Source organism: Drosophila innubila, assembly GCF_004354385.1.
Source record: "Drosophila innubila isolate TH190305 chromosome 3R unlocalized genomic scaffold, UK_Dinn_1.0 2_E_3R, whole genome shotgun sequence".
Taxonomy (NCBI): Eukaryota; Metazoa; Arthropoda; class Insecta; order Diptera; family Drosophilidae; genus Drosophila; species Drosophila innubila.
In genome coordinates this window covers 22952108-22968304 of record NW_022995380.1, presented here as the reverse complement: position 1 = coordinate 22968304, position 16197 = coordinate 22952108, and the positions used below count along the sequence as shown (strand labels likewise).

The 16197-nt window shown below is 40.9% G+C and overlaps 1 protein-coding gene across 1 annotated transcript in view; it reads left to right on the top strand.

The window, feature by feature from the left end:
• LOC117790459 overlaps positions 1-16197 on the top strand; it is a 170273-nt gene that overhangs the window by 131899 nt on the left and 22177 nt on the right. The window lies entirely within an intron of this gene.

Here is a 16197-nt window from a genome sequence, read left to right as displayed (position 1 = left end):
CAAAAGCCAAAAAAAGCGTGGAAATGCTGGAAAATGGTTGCATAAACGATTCGAATTGTTGCATATTTTTTTTTTTGGTCGCAGGAATTTTTAAGTACACAAAATAATGTTGAATTTCGTACGAATTAGCTTTAAAGTTTGTGACCCTAAAGCTATTACTCAGGCACACACACACACAGACACGCACATACATATAGACAACGGCTGTGGCAGCCATTAGAGGCACCTTGAAAGTGCCCCCATTTTGGTGAGCAGAGAATATTGGTTTGCTGAACATTCTCCCCGGCAAAACTAAATACATTTGTGTGAATTTTCACTCACACACACACATACCACTACATAAGGAAATGCGTAATAAAAAGGCTTAGTGGTGGCACAGTGACAAGGCAAAGGCCACTTCCTCCCCTTCTTGTTAAATTTACATATGTGCGGCTGCCATATATGCGACTCATACATCAAACTATTAAAAGCCTGATAGAAAAGCCTCTGGGGCATCATTCCCTCCCCTCCCACTCCATCTTCCGCCTTCCTCTCCTCCTGCTCCTCCTGCTCCTTCTGTGTGTCGTGTCCTCTGTTCAGCCGGCATTTGTCAAATGTTGCAAGGCTTCAGCTTTCGGCTGCTTGCCTGGCAAAATAGCAACAGTTTCTCGGGGCCAAAAAGTTTTACAACATTGTTGCGGCCACGCCCACACACTCCTGTCTGCTGGTATGTGTGTGTGTGTGCGTGTGTGTTTTACAAAAGTTAAAGTGTATTTTGAAGCTAGGGCTGCCACAGGCTCCACAGACTTTACAGGATCAGCAGCAGGTGCATATTTACATATTTTTTACACATATATACACTCATGGCCAAAATAATAAGTTCACCAGCAACACTAGAACTTAAGCTTTAAAGTATTCAAATTAACTAAACAGAAGCTTGGAAAGAATATTTTAGCTTTTAATTCAAAAAAGTAATTAAAACTAAAATGAAAACTAAACTTTATTATAAAAATGTCAAAAATATCATAAAAATTCGCTTAGAAAAATAATAAGAAAACTTGTTTACATTAGCTATATCATGAGTAATCTTAACTTTATTCGGGTTTGTTAAGTTTTGTTGTATTTACAATTAAGATGTTCTTAATTCAATTTAATTTTTATATAAAATATTAACTATCAACAACTTTTTCAATTCAACTTTAAAGTCAAGTGCTGCTGGTATACTTATTATTTTGGCCATTAGTGTTTATATGAATCTATGCAATTTTTAACTCGTATCCTGCGGTTTTACAGCATGCAACACGGTCGGTTTGTCTTCTGCCAAGCTTTGTGGGTAAACGATTTGAAGCCCGAGGCCTTTGCCTCCATTCTGGCAACTGTTTAGATTTCGACTTGAGCTATGCACTAAATTAGTTTCATTAGTTTTGCCGTGAGGGAGCTGCCTCTCTCTCTGCCCCTCTTTGAGTGAAGTTTGAATTGGTTTTGTTTCGGGATGTCTAAATTTTGAACCAAAAAACTCACGTAAATTCTGTGTCCAGACAACATAAACAATACAAGAGCTGCCTCGACAAGCTTCATAAATTGCTTTCGTACGGGTGATTTTTTATAAGTGAAAGAGTGAGAGATAGTGCAAGAGAGGGAAAGAGAGAGAGAGAGAGAGAAAGAGCGGCATCATCAAAACAGAATTGCTGAAGCTTTTTGTCTGAGCTCAGGTTTTACGGGGCAATTAAAATAAATTATGAGGTGCAGATTTACGAAAATTAAGAGATTGTTTTTACTTCACACATTCAAAGTTACATACATGGGCTGTAGAATTGCATAATAGTAGAAGAGACGAAAATAAAGCAAAAAAGATAAGGGATAAGTGAAATCAACTTGCAGGTTAAGCGTTCTTGCTGCCACATGTGCCCCCGCTGTGCCACAAGCACGTGCTTTCCTATATCCCCACATGTGGGTGTGTGTGTGTGTGTGTGGTGTGTGTGTGTGAGGGTGTGTGTTTGTTGGGCATGCTCATCAACAGTCAGCACACCTGGCGCGCACCCGTCGCACGGTTAAGCTGAATATAGCTGGGTTTTTAGTATCCTTGGGTATCCTCAGTTATCCGCCGTTATCCTTGGGCATCCTTGGATTGCGTGTAGGCAGCCCTGGCAGCAGCATTGCCCAGAAGCCCGCAATCAAGAATTCAGGTCATGTGCATGTGAACTCAATTAAGCAGCACATAACTTACAAACCGGATTACAATCATCATCATCAACAACAACCGAGTCGAGTCGAGTTGAATCGAGTTGGAGTTCGAGCCGTGAACCTTTTCTCAACCTAGAGCCAAGTTCCCGCTGCGCATGTAAAGTAGCAAGCCGTTGACCAGGCTAAGAACTGCGATTGCTTTTGCCAGCTCTCAAATGTTGACTTTTCAACGACTCCTCAAAATATGTTACTCATCCGCCGCGTGTTAACCTTTTTCTTGTTGCTGTCCGGGTGCAAAACAATTTGCAACCATAAATTTGCCACAACAAACAAGGCGGCCATTCCGTACCCCGTACCCCGTCTGCCGGCAGCTTTGGGGCAGTCATTTGAGGTAAGGTCAAACAGCTGTCGAATGGGGCAACGACTGTGACCTGACTTATTTTGTATGTATCGCAGGATATGAAAATTTTCACTTGAATAATTAATTGAACAGGCCAGTTGGCAGATTGCTACTCCTCTCTCGTTCACTCCCTCTCTCTCTCTCTCTCTCTCTCTCTCTCTCTCTCACACTCTGTCTGTCTCGACCCTTGTCGTATGTCCTTGTTGATTTTGTCTTGTTGCGGTTGGCATTTTGGGGTCGACAGCAGTAACAGCTCTTCATTTGCCATGCCACCTGCCACATGCCCCCAGTGCTCTTGTTGCTGCCTGTCTCTGGTCTTGTCTTGTGGTACTCAGCTGCTCCTCCCTCCTCCCTCACCTTGACTGCGTTTAATTAAGCAATACATTTCGGACAGCCCAAGTTCATTCTGAAAATTGCGAAAAACAAATGCGTACAAATATAAATAAGAAAAGGTAAAGCAATGTCATGCAATTGCTGCACGCCACAATCGACAACATTGCCTCATCCCTTACCACTTTTGTCATGCGTTTCATGTCATATTTTCTGCCCTTTTTTTTTTGTTTGTTTCTATTTTATTTTTAAGCCGCTTTAAACCGCCGCCACAACAAGCAAAATAACATTTAAGCCTTTCGTGATAAGCATTTAAATAAATTAAAACCTCCCCGCTCCTCCCGCTTGCTGTTACCCTTTAGGCTATTGTGGCTTAGAGGCACACAGACGCACTCGCATTCCCATTCCCTTTCTCTCACTCTCTCACTCTCTCAGTGCCACGCCCACACGCCCGTATGTCAACAATGCAAGTTAACCGCACGCGGGCGCGCTCTAATGAAAAATAGCAAGAGTGCCGCATATAAACAACAATAAAGCCCAGCGGACTCGGCTAACGGCAGGACTAGCTTGTACCCTGTAAACAAAAGTAATAAAAAAAATTCCTCCTTTGAGTGCAGGTTCTAATAAACTCTGTTACATACATATTTATTTTGTGTATTTCATTTTATTTATTTTTGTATTTAAAAGATATTATTTTATCACTTAAATATGTGGAATATACTAAATTAAATTGAAAACTTAAATGCTAGGAAATCTGCGAGAATTTGACAAGCTAATGGCATGTGAGTAACAACCCCTTCGTAAATACGCGTATAGGGTATTTGAAAAAAGGCAAGCGCACAATGAAATGAACGCATAAAGATTTGTCAGCGTTGATAAACAACAAAGCCAGCGACGCGACAATCCGCTACACTCCTCTCCTCCTCTTCAGTCTTAACGCTTCTCTCCACCCTCCTTCTTAACCCCTAATCCGTTTGCTGAATGCTGAGAGTTGAATGTTGTAAAGAGAAGGGAGAAATGCAAGCAAACAAATGGCCGAAAAATGTTGCAAGTGTTGCATTGCTTTGATGGAAAGTGTCAATGTGTGTGTTTGTGTGCGGGCAACAAAAAATGGCATTGCCAAACCGCAAAATGGCCGCGACCCTGTTAAGTATGCTATATTAATTTGCTTTTGTGTGGGGAGCATTCAATGGGGAGCAGCTTTGTCTGTCTGCGGTTTGAAGGGAACAACAACGCTTTTTACATTTCACAATTTTCAGTTTAATTATGAGTTGTGCTGTTGACCAAGATCAAATTGCATTCAAAGTGGGAACATTATGGCCATGGCCAGAAGAGCTAATCGCCTGCAATCGCTAAAACATTAGAGACACAATTAAATTTTACCCCTTTTGCGAAAGTACTCGTATTTGTGTTGTTGTTGCCATAAGAGATAATCACTTTTTTGTGCAGTTTATAATGCATATAAAATGAAATTGCAATTGGCCAATGACGTCAATATCGTCCATAGGGCCAATAGCTTTGATAAGCGGCAATCAGGCAGTTAGCAGTGTTGGCGATGGGAAATTAGCATAATAAACGCTAGCGCTTCATAAAATTTTATTAATTTAGCCACCTCCCCGCACAAAGGAGCACTCAAGAGCTCAACAGCTTAACAGATTTGCAGTACAAAAGCCGTGCCATAAATACCGATGATGGCAATCAAAATGTATAATAAAAAAAATGTAGAAAAATAGAAAACTGCAACAAACAAAATGAACACTTAAACATGTAATATCTAGAGAGTAAAGCAAGCTCTACATTGAAATACTTGATTGTCGTATCTTTGCAACAAAGCGATTAAAAAAAAATACAATAAAATAATAATATAATATTTGGCATGCCAAATGTGTAGATTTTTCAAAAAGTTTAAATAAAAGATAACATTTTATAACTAACATATTCGACAAAAATATTCACCTTTATTGAATTTAACTGAAGTACATCAAAAATATCAATACTGATTCCATACAAGAACTCAATTTTCAACCGATTTTTCTTATGACAGTTATGTATAGTAAGTTCGAATTTAGCCAAGTTTGATCAGGATATAATCTGTGAGTTTGTCTGAGATATTTTAAGAAACAACAATATTTTTCATGACAATGTTTAATCAAGACAGCTTCAAAGCTTTTGTTTGTCTGTTACATACCTTGTTACCAACTTATAATACTTCTGCATCCGTTTGCTACTGTGTATAAACAGACAATTAATAGGAAGAGGAGGAGCAAGTGAGGTAGAGGTGAATTGCATTCTTTTTCTAGGTCAGGCAATTGGCAAGTGCACTAAAAGCCAAACAACTGACAAACTGAATGGCGGCCAGAGGTCCCAAGTGAGGTGGGGGGGCCATCAGTTTAACGGTTGTCGTCACAACCGAAAAAAGGGGCAAGAGGTATTTGCCAGGTATGCAGGCAGGCAGGTGGGCGTGGCCAACTGCTGTCAACAATGTCTAAAGCGGCAGCTGACAAGTGTGTACGCCTCACAGATGGCCTACGACGAGCTGAGAAATGGCAGATTGCACGGCCTGTTTGTCTGTCTGTCTGTCTGTCCGTCCGTCTGTCCGTCTGTCTGTCTGTCTGTCTGTCGACATGCGAGTCGCGTCGAGGCGAGTCTGTCTGCCTGCACTTTTCGGCAGACATTGTGTCGTCAATGGCGTGAGGAAGGGCTAAGATGGCAGAGAGTGAGAGGCAGGGTGAGTAGACAGGCCTTTGGCTGGCTTCATTAGGAAGCAGCCCCCATGCACTTGTCGACTGTCTGTCTGCCGTGTGTCTGTCTGGCTGCCAAAGTGCCAACAACGAGCTGCACTTGCACTATTTACGTTACCCTGCCACGCCCACTTTTCATTCTTTTAATACCCGTTACTCGTAGACTTAAAGGGTATATTGTATTCGTTGCAATGTGTGAGAAGAAGATGTGTAAGGCCCTATAGTGTATATAATCTTGATCAGATTAAAAAATGATGTCAATTTAGCCTTTTAATTACTTTACTTTTAATCATTTCACTTGATCTCATCGCAATCAGCTAAATATATAGTTGGTAATGGCTGTTTTAATTATTAAATGACGCGCCTAAATGTATGCAATGTTTTTAAACCATTATAAATTACAATTAAATGAAACAATGTCTGTCAGCTGTATATTTATTTTCATTTGTAACGGATAACTTATAGTCGGGAACTCGACTATAGCGATCTTTGTTGTTTTACCCACATGCCTTGGGGCAACTTGGTGTGTCGTCTGTTTTTATGCCGCTCTCGAAAGTTCAATGCACGCGCTTTTGTTTTGCCTACGACGCGACTTGGTCTAAATGTAGCATTTGGCAGGCAACATTTTGTCGGCTGTTTTTCTGGAAGCCAAACGCCCACGAGTTGGCCAAAGCCGTGTCGTCGTTTGGCCCAATGCCAGGCATAAACTTGGTCTTTGGGTTAGCATAGAGAAACATGGCAGAGATTGAGCCTCATGACTTGCAGTTGATAAAAAATTAAGCATAGTTTTAGGCGCCGCTTTTAGCCAAGTCGCTGCTGCTGTTGACTTGATGAAGAAAGTTTTATTGGCCAACTGCCGCACACTGTTGTTGTTGTTGTTGCTGTTTTTCATTTGCCTGTTTTAATTTTATACAAATATTTTAATAGGGTTTTTTGGACTTTGCTTTTTATTAAAATGTTGACAGCTTGTTTGGACACTGAACGCAAAAACTTTGACAATGTGACAGCTGCAAGGCGAGACGACACTAATTGATGCCACAACAAAACAGACTGCAGTTGAGCCATAAGCCCTGTTTATTTGGGCCATCATCGAATCAGTTAACGCCCATTGAATGTTACCAGCATTCATAGCTTTTGTGTGCAACTTGACGAACTTATTGTGATGCAGAACAAGAGGCAAATGTGTTAAATTGGGCAAACAAGCAAAGGCAAAAGAAGAAGGAGAAATGTGAAAGTAAGCAGAGTAGAAGAGAAAAGGGGAATAAGTATAAAAAGAAGAGGAGTGATAGACAAATTCTTGGCGAAAGGAAATAAGTTGCGACTTGGTGGTGGTTGCTCGTCAGGCAGTCAGCCAAAATCTTGCCACATGCCTGCGCATATTAAGTGGCACGTAGTGGCACATTGCCTGGCCATATGTGCGGCATAATGAGAACGTCGCGTCGCGTCGCTGAGGCAAGTCGTGCATGCAACTCCGACTCCCATCTGCAACTCAAACGATGACAGCAAATCAATTCATATGCTTGCCACCCACACATGCCACACTGTGTGCCATTCATCAAAACGTTGCCCATTGTATATTGTATATGCGGTTAACTGCAAATATGACTCGAGGGTGCGACATAGCACATTATTGTAGGCCAAGCATTATAGAAATGGACTCTGTCCAGGGCTCAAACAATGATGATGGCCGTGGGGCGTTTATCATTTAGTCTTTTGGACAAATGAAGTCAATTTGATTGTGACCGTGTCTGCGCTCTGCTTTCGCATCAAAGAAAATTGTTTTAAGCGTTCAGAGCGTACGCTCCGATTAGCATCGGCTTACATTTACCCAGAGAAGACTTGGCCCACAGTCATTTGGGCCAAGCAGCAGCGTTGAGTGGGGTAAAATCTGATAAGCACCACGCACCGTCCGTCGTAATGACAAAAGAAGAAGTTGTCGGCTTAACAAGCAAACCAGCCCACGTTCCCTTTCCACTCCCTTCCCCCTCTCCGCACGCATTAATGTGCCTGCCAAAAGTTGTTGCCTACTTACAGGCGCGCGCTTTCTTAGTTTGCTGGCAATTGCACTTTATGCTCAAACTTTTGTCCTTCTCCACCTCCACCTTTCATTCAACGTTTATTACACACTCATTTGTTTTTTGGGGCCCGACCATTGAAGCGGCTGTCATATTAAGCAACTTTGTCCATTCCCTTGGCCGGCGAATGAGCCGAAAAGGCTGAGAACTGAGAGCGCGTACAGAGGCCCACGATAGAAATCTTTTTGTTCATTTCATTTTATGTCTACTTTGGCCAACAGACACACACACACTCAGATAGACAGACAGACAGACAGACAGACAGACAGACAGACGGACAGACAGACAGACAGAAAGACAGAAAGACACACTCCCACGCACAGTGGCACACGCACACACACATATATATTTTTAGCAATTTCCTGGCATCTCATCTCGTTTGAGCTTCGTCTCCCGTGTCTGTCTCTGTTTGAAACTCTCTGTCCTGGCCAGTGCCTCAATTTGACACTGATGTGCCAAATGTGGGAATTCTCTTTCACTGACCAACCATAACGACTAAAGCAAAAGCTGCAAAGAATAATGAAAGTAGAAAGTAAGATTAGTTTTAGAAAGTAGAAGATTTAATGCTCTTGCCTAGATATTAATCAAAGATGGAGAGAGAAGAAAGTGCAGGGTTAACAGAACGGATAGAGAATAAGGGTAAAAGGTAGTAAAGTAAATAAAAATAAAGAGAGAGAGAAGAGAAGAGAAAGAGAGAAATAAAATGTGAAAGAGAACGAAAGTAAGTGAAATATAAGTGAGTGGCTTCAAAAAGACATATAGGTAGAGAGAAAGCAAGAGATAATAAAATTAGTGAAAAAAATAACAATATAATGATAAAGATAAAGAAAAAAATAGCGAGAAAATTGATCTACAAAGAGAAGATACAACTAAAAGTGAAAGAGGAGAGATTTGATGAGAGAGGATAAATTTAAGAGATAATAAATAATCAGTTGAGCTGTTCTTTATCAATTTCAAATAGAAAGAAATAATTTTAAATGTTTGGTATCATCAAAACCAACGTTCAGTATATCCGCAATAATTTCAATTGATTGACTTATTATCCTAGATTAATTTGCCTAGTTTCAGATTCAGCTGATGATTCTATTCAAATTAGATACGTGTACATATTCCAAAAAAAAATATGAAATGATTGTGTACACATTATCAATTGGTTACACGGCTAATGCCAATTTCAAAATACTCCCCTTTAGGGCACGATCGTAAAAACACTGTAACTGTAACAGTAAAAGGCAGTGTTGAAATGTAATTTGGCAAAATTTTTGTCGGACTGCATTCGTTTGCTATTTGGTGTTGTTTTTTGGTTGTGTTGTGTTGTGTAATGTGTTTGTGTGTGTGTGTTGTGTGTTGGTTGTGTTTGATTGTGTATGTTACATGCGAATGAAACTCAATCTGTCTGCCTGCCAGTCATCATGGCCTGCTCCCCATACATTGACGTACTCCAAATGCTCAACTCGCACTTGGAATAGCCCTAAAACACGAACTCGTGCGTTAGTCATTTTGGCACTTTCTCATGCTGTCAGCTCACAGAGTAACGCCTACTATTTGCCTCTTTATGCCTCTTTATTCCTCTGGTTTTTCTGCCTTATCTGTTGCCCTGTCTAATGCTGTTGTTGTGTTGTGTGTGTGGCAGATTAGTATAGGGATTCCATCTTGTCTCTGCTCAAGTTCGATTGTGCATTTAATGTCAATTTGCCAAAAGGGACAAGGCAAATGTTTGTCGTGCAAAAAATAAAATAAATCATTAGGCATACAGTGAGTGAAAAAACAAGAGACACAGAGAGAGAGAGAGAGAGAGACAAAGAGATTGCCAATTACAAGTCGTAATTAGCCGCCCTCTAAAAGAAAAGTTCGAATAGAACAGAGCAAACAGGAAAGAGTAGTAAAAGCAAGTTAAATTGTTGTACACCAATTCATTATTAACTTTGCTGTGTAATAATCAAAATCAACATTTAATTAAATATGCTTGTAAATTATTTAAAAATATTTTGAGAAAATTGTAGGAAAGCTCGATTCCGTCCACTGCAAACTCATTTACAATTAAAACAACATTAATTTTGCGCTAATATGACCTCAAGCAGTTTGCCAGTTTTGGGCCACAAAATTTAAATTACCGCAGAAAGGGAGAGCGCGCAATAGAGAAAGAGAGAGAGAGAGGCAGATAGAGTGAGAATGAGAAGGAGAGAGAGGGCACACAAATGGCCAAAGACCAAGCGAGCGACGGCCCTTGGCCACAGAAAAGTAATTAAATTACGCTGAAAAGCAAAAAGCCCACCCCCGTATCAACCCCCCTCCCCCCACCACTCGCTGTAGCTCTTACCTACGCTCCTGTTGAAACAACAAAAACTTAAATCGCTTAGCCACGCCCATCGCTTTCATGCTGTGCGAAAATTTCGCATAATTGCGTCAGCGAGCACATAAATTGCCAAAGACAGCAGCCCGCGGCATGTGGCATGTGGCATGTAGGATGTAGCATGTTGCACGTGGAGAATGTGGCCATGCATCGAGCAGTGACAGGCAGGCAGGCGGGAGGGAGGGGATTGGGTTTGGCATCGCGATTGAGGTACAATCAAACGATGCACTTTGCATGCGCATATGTCAAATGGGGTTGCATTGTCTAGAGGCAGGGTGTTGCATGCAGCATGCTGGTGTTGCTGTTGTTGCTGTTGTTGCTGTTGCTGTTGTTGATGTTGATGTTGCATGGCTGTCACTCGAAGCTTGTCATGCGTTTAATTTCTTTCACTCCTATTTCCATACTTCGCTTTTTGTTTTTGCCAACTTAAATTACATTAAGCATGAAATATTATGCTAATTATGGCTGATTTCATTTCATTTGATGCATGCAACGCGACGCGACGCAAAGCAGACAAAGGACACGCAGGACACAGTACTCACAGGACGTCAGACTTGTGTCACAAAGAGAGCAGCGTGCAATGTCATAAAAGACAATGCAAATGAATTAAAATTAAATGGCAAAAAATGAAGAGAAAGGAATTGAAATTGAAATTGAAACGTAATGCACAGAGTGCCAGGACCAACCCCCCTTGTTGCGAGTGTGTCGCCAGCGGCTGTCTGTTGCCAGCTGACGTTGCACGTTGCCACTTGCCACTTGCCACTTGCCACACTTTGACATTACCATTTGCTCTGCTGACTTTTGCATCATGCGCAATTTTATGTCAAACGTGGCGTATGCGTAATTTTTCATTTAACATCTCCGCCCCCTCGATGATTTTTCACTTGAAAATGAAAATGAGAAATTAAATTATTTGCTGCTAATGTCTACAAGAGTCTAACAGAGTTGAGAGGGTTGTGTTGAGCAAAAAGAGAAAGAGGGGTAGGAAAATATGGTGTGGAAGCTGGAAGAGGGGGAACTAAGGCTGTTGCAAAGTGCGCAACGGAAATGATACAGCAAAAAGTGAAAAACAGCAGCCGACAACACACACACACACACACACACACACACACAGCACGCACACTTATACAGCTTGGCCAAGTTGCTGAAATGAAAACTAAAACTCATTTCTGCCAAATTAAACTGAAATGTGCCCCACGCTGGTGGCAGCAACAAAATGAGTTAAAAGCAAAACGCCGCTCAGTCACATGTGTGTGCTGAGAGTGTGCCGATGTATGTGTGTGTATGTGTATGTGTTTGTTTCAATGCTCGCATCTTAAATGTAAAATTAAAAGGCATTTCCGCAAAATGTCAGCGTCATATTGTAAAACATGAGTATTTAATTAGAAAATACTTTCAGACCGGCAACAGTCTTAGAACCTGCACAGTCTCCGCCGCTTGCCATTTGCCACTTGCCACTTGCCACTTGCCTCATACCACTTGCCACTTGTCCCCTTTGTTGGCCTTGTCGATACGAGGCGTGCTAATGAATTTCAACGGCGCTGAGAAGAGAGAAGAGTTTGTGCTTTTTAACAACTTAACATTGCTCGCATTTGTTGTACAAAATACCTTTTTCCTTTAGTCCTTAATGGGAGGAGCGTGGCAGGCCGTGGCAAGCCGTGGCAAGCAATGCATGCCTCAGCGAGAACGCGACGTGCAACAGCTGAAAACTTTGCATGTATGCCGCATATTAACACCGAAAAACTATAATATATGTAAACAGAGGAAAGACTGTTAAGTGGAGAATGGGGTGGACTAGAGGAGGATAGAGAAGGGAATAGGAAAAGGGTGTTAAGAGGAGCGGCAATAGAGCCAAATGTGTTGGTTTGAATTGAATAAAGGGAAAGCCTAGCAGAAGAACTGGTGTTAGAGTGTGTAGGAAGACCTGCAGGAAAAGTAAAATTAGAGTAGAGGAGGAAGAGTTAAACTGAGACTTAAGAGAGGACAACGACAACAAAATAAAGAATATTGAAGGATAACGAGTAGAAAGACTATACTTAGTGCAATAAATAATAATAGGGCCATGACAAAGAGCAGGATAAAAAACAATAAATAGCGGGAAAACTAGCAGGTGAACTGAGAATACCTTGAAATAGGGCTTTTGATGCCTGTGTAGAAGTAGATCGATTAAGGACTTCAAAACAGTTAACTTGAACTAGGAGGTGGACCAGAACTTGGCTGGGAAAGTGAACCAGGACTCTGGGTAGAACGAAAACGAAAGAAGGTCTAAGAAAAGAAGTGGGACTAGAATGTGGTGAATGAAGAGTCAGTCTACAACGAGGACTACGTCAAGTTAAAGTGCAAAGTGTAGGCAAATGAGGAAAAGGATTAAGAGGCGGACTGTGACCAGACTGAGAAGAGAAACGATTACTATGATGAGGAGGGAAAACTATCAAGAAGAAGAAGGAGCAGGAGTTTAACAGCTAGCTCGACACGATGGCAGTGCTAATGGCCACGCATTATTCAAAGTCTCGTTCTCAGATTGTCAAGAGGGATAAGCAGCCGGAGTAGAGAGACGGCATGGGTGTAGTTAATGGGGATAGAGCGGGTAGGGGGGTGGGAGCTGGTGCGATGGTGTGGCGTGTAGGCTGTCCACTGGCCATGTCAAAACTCATTTGCCGTTAACGAGCAGCCATTGTGCTCATAAAAGGATTATTTACAAATCACTGACTTTTTCAAAAATTGTCAACTGCAGGGCAAATGCCAAAGGACCTGACGCTGACGATGGCAATAGAGATGGAAGGAGGAATGGCGTCGCCATCATCAACAAATTTTCTCGCTGCTGGCAAAATGCTTTGATCTACAATTTATGAAATTAACCCTTAAGTGCCATAGCATTCTCCAGCTCCAACCCTCCAACGTATGCACTGACATGGACATCATCAACATGATTTCAGTGAATATAACTTCAACTTGAAGTTGATTTCTTTTAGCTGATTACGCGACAGTCGCAGAGAAGGGAAGGGAAGGGAAGGGAAACCGGATGCAATGCCACTGATTGTTGTGACTTTTTGCAACGGAATTGGATTCAGTTTTTGGAGGGCAGAGTGAAGCTTAGGAATGGCACAAACTGAAGCTGGAGGCAAAAGTCTTTGTTATGAATGTGATTTGAGCGTAAATTGACTTACGTCTGCTTTAAGCCCGTTTAAAGCGGCTTAGCCAATATGAAGAAAGGAGAACGAGTGCCAAAGAGCTAGAGGGTAGGGAAAAAGAGCTGGGTATATGGCTGGGCCCTTAATTGATACCTTTGTTTGCATTGCGGTCACTCTAATTGGTGTTTGCATGCGGCTTTGGAGACTTGTGCAAATACGGGCTGACCAGACAGTGAGACTCGAGCCTGTTCTTTGTAATTTTGCGTGCGTTCTGTTTGCTCATTAAACGCTTGCAGCCAACCTTTACAACAACAAGAACAACAATAACGACAACAACAAACATGGCTAGCAATGTCATCAATTAGCAGAGCTTGGCCAACAGTCGAGTGCCAAGTTTGCGCAAAAAATTGACAAGCTTGAGCGAATTTTCTGGCATTTTGTGGCTCTTAATGAGCAAACGTGAAAGTCGCTCAGGCAATCTACATGTCACGCCTTAACGCCTGCCTCTAATTCCCCCTCGAACTCTTACTCTTACGGCTGCTCCTCCGCCTTTTTCTGGCATTTACAAGCACACATGTCAAAAGTTATTAGCCCCCGTCGCGAGCTCAAATAATTTGCTGTGCCAGAAAGCTGATTACTAAATACATAGTACAAATAAACACAAAGTCATTTGGCCAGCTTCAAGAGCCAAATCCGTAGCTGAAGTTGGTAAAAATAACAAGCATTTTGCTGCCAACGAAAAAAAAGTTGTTCTTTCGTTTTCGATATTTCCTTTTCTTTTTTGCTGCTGTCATTGCCAAATCCTAGCACGAGCAAATACACTGCAATATCTTCCACTTCGTCTGTCCCATCGACTCGTTCGATTCGCTGTCAATATCGATGCTGGTGGCAACATCCAACATCTTCTTGCCTCATAAGTAGACAACTTTTGCAGCTGTCCTGTCGCTGCTACGTGAGGGCGTTAAACTCATACATCACTTTATCCTTTATCCAATCTCCTGGTGTCGTTTCTCCTGCTCCTCGTTCATCTGCTGTTTCCTTCTCTTCTTCTTGGTCTGCCACACAGTTTCGCATATATTCTTTCTTCACTACCACTCGGGGATGTGTGTCAAATGTTGCCAGTAAAGTCGGAGTAAGTGCAATGGGTGCTGTCGAACTATTGAAAATAAATTTATAACGCATACGTCATGTGAGCCGCGCACAATTTTGCAGTTTATTGCATTTGTCGCTGGCATTGCAAAACTTCAATAAATTATTTTATTGCGACAGTTATTCTGTTGGCTTTTTATGAATCTATTCCAGCACACACATACAAGTGTCTTTCTATGTTATATGTATGTGTGTATCTATTTATCTATGTCTATGCTCGAGTTAAGCTTGAAGTACTATATATAGAAACTTTGCTGCTGTCATTTCACATTGGTTTGGCTTTGCCAACAAATTGCAAATGACTTTATGAGTTTGCGTCCTTATGTGATGAACTTACGAGAACTGGCAAACAGGACATTCATATATGTATGTATGTATACAGAAATATATATATATATATATTTATTTATTTATGTACTCTGCTTGTAAGTATAATAAGCAGAATGTTTATGAAATTGATTCTCTCCAGCTGCCATCAACTTGGAATTGCATAATAAATTTGTGCAGAATGCATAATGAACATTCACAATTACTTTCGAGTATATAAAACATTATTAGCTGCTGTATGAGCATATTGTGCGTACTTATACATAGTCTTATGATTGGCAGGAAATATAAGCTGAGACTGCGGAATTTTAAACCATGATCAAAATAAATATTTGCAAACCAAAATCTACAGCAAGCAATCGACAAAAGCAGTAAAATTTTCATTTAAATTTTTCGTCAAATTTTCCAATTAAAAAAATTATTATTTTAAGATATCTATTTAACTGAGCTCTAAACTTTCTGAAATTCTTGAATAGTACTTTTCTAAATTAAAGTTAAAGTTACAAAAACAGTATCTTGCGGAAAATCGAGGGACTGTCCATGTAGCTTCAAATTGCTTCATAAAAAGTCAACAACACTTTTGCCAGTCCATCAAAGCTTGACACTTTTGCGTCGTTAATAAAAAAGTCAACCGGCAAATACCTACAACAACAACAACGACAAAAGGCAACACCTTCGGTGCCTTAAGGGCTCATTGTGAAATTATCCACAGAGAAAGAGTGGGGAGAAAAGAGAAAGGACCTTAGCCGAGGGCTACAAATGAAAAGGCTTTTCGCAGCGTGGCGACGACAAGAGGCAATAAGTAGCAAAAATTACGCTAAACGCAGCAATTTCCCGCTAAATTGCACAAATACACACGCACACACACACACACATACACACATTTATCTATGGTTGAGCGGTAGACTTGCCTAAGAATATAACGTTGGTAGCCGCATAAACTTCAACTATAAATAAGGCATAATAAGCAGGAATGGGTAGAGTCAAGCGCACTCGACAGTTAATTGCTCGATGGTTTTAAAAATAAAAATAGATTGAAAGTAGATGCAACATATTCTGTACTTCAACACTGATAGCCAGGACAGCAGGAAATAATAGAACATAATTTCTGTATGATTTTCAACCCTCGAATTGACATATTTCCCTTCGGAAATGTTAATTTAAAAATAAAAAAAATCTTTGATTAGAAAATTTACCTTACCTTTTTTACCGAAATTAATTTTGCTATATTTCCAGAACATTTTAGAAACTTGACTTTTTAACTTTTATAGTTTCGGAAAAAAATGCTCAAGAAATTACTCGAATCTAGTAGCTCTTGTACCACTTGAGTACCGAGCAAAAAAGCTGTAGCACAAAATGTGACAGATGGAGAGAAGGGAAGGGAGAAGAGGTGAAAAGGGGGAAAAGTCGAAGCATTTTATAATGCGCAGCGTGTCACACAAATGAGTAGGAGACACAAGGTGGAATCAGAGACAAAGGGTCGAGGAGGTTGGAAAGCTGTCAATTTCCCCTGCGTGTGTGTATGTGT